Raw genomic sequence first — 1,196 nt, 5'->3', positions numbered from 1 at the left:
GTCTTTTCTAGTGCCATCCTGAAGCTTGCCTAATGGGCCATGTAAGTGTCAGTGGAAGGCAGGCCATGTCCCTCTATTGGTTTTTTTTTTTTTTTTTTTTTTTTTTTTTTTTTTTGCCAAGATCAGAGACTTCCTTTGGAAAGGTTAATCTTGCGACTAATACTTCTTGAGTTCCCATGACTACATGAACAGAAACAAATGCCGATCTCTAATATGGCACGATTCTTTTGAGGGACAAACCAATCAACTAGAGGCAAACTGATTTTATCATATGCGGGGGCGGGGTACATCCTCACAAAAATAGATAAACGTTCTGGGTAAAGATTTACCTTCACTGACAGTAATCCTTAACTATTATCACCATTTGTATGATGGCTAACCTTGGTTGTCAAATTGACTAGCTCTGGACTCAACTAAGAGATAAGCTTGTGGGCGCCCCATTGAGGGATTTTCTTGATTAGGTCAATTGATGTGGGAAAACCCACCCTAAATATGAGATAACCTCCTGATGGTGATGCAAGTATAAGTCCAAGGGAAAAACTTTTGCTTTTTGCCTGCTTGCTTTCACATCTCACGGGCATATTCATCTACCCTGTTGCATGAGCTCATCCACCCTGTTGTTGCCACTGCCACTGCTGCTGTCCTGCTGTTGTCATTCTTTACTGACACTGGAACCCAGTTTCTTCTGTTTCTACAGGAACTGAAGACCAGTGGTTCTCCAGGAACCCTCCATACCTTCAGTCCAAGATTGGAGCTGCTGAGGCATCTAGGCTTGTGGACTGAGAAACTGCTGGGTTCTCAGCCTATTTTGTATGCAGACAGCCCATTCATTGTTGGAATGTCTAGACTATATTATTAAGTCAGTCTAATAAATCATTTTTCATCATATTCATTGTCAGTTATGATAGAGAATCCTGACTAACACAGTATCTGAATTTTAAAATTTATTGTTGTGACATTGCATAACATACCATTTCTGGCCAATGAATTTGTTTTATAGTGAGACAAGTTATTTCAGTGGACACAAACGCACAGTAATCAACGGTGTTTCTATTTGCACCATCACCCAAATGATACTATGGAATATGTACTTCTGAAGGGTCAGTTTTCATTCCAATTGAAATAATCTGTAAGATTAGTGTGCTATCTTACAAGATGTAGTATATGCCTAAGTCAGGTCCTAGTCTATTTTACTC

This window comes from Nannospalax galili, unplaced genomic scaffold (assembly GCF_000622305.1).
Source record: "Nannospalax galili isolate Female #2095 unplaced genomic scaffold, S.galili_v1.0 scaffold371, whole genome shotgun sequence".
NCBI lineage: Eukaryota > Metazoa > Chordata > Mammalia > Rodentia > Spalacidae > Nannospalax > Nannospalax galili.
This window is presented reverse-complemented; position numbering follows the sequence as displayed.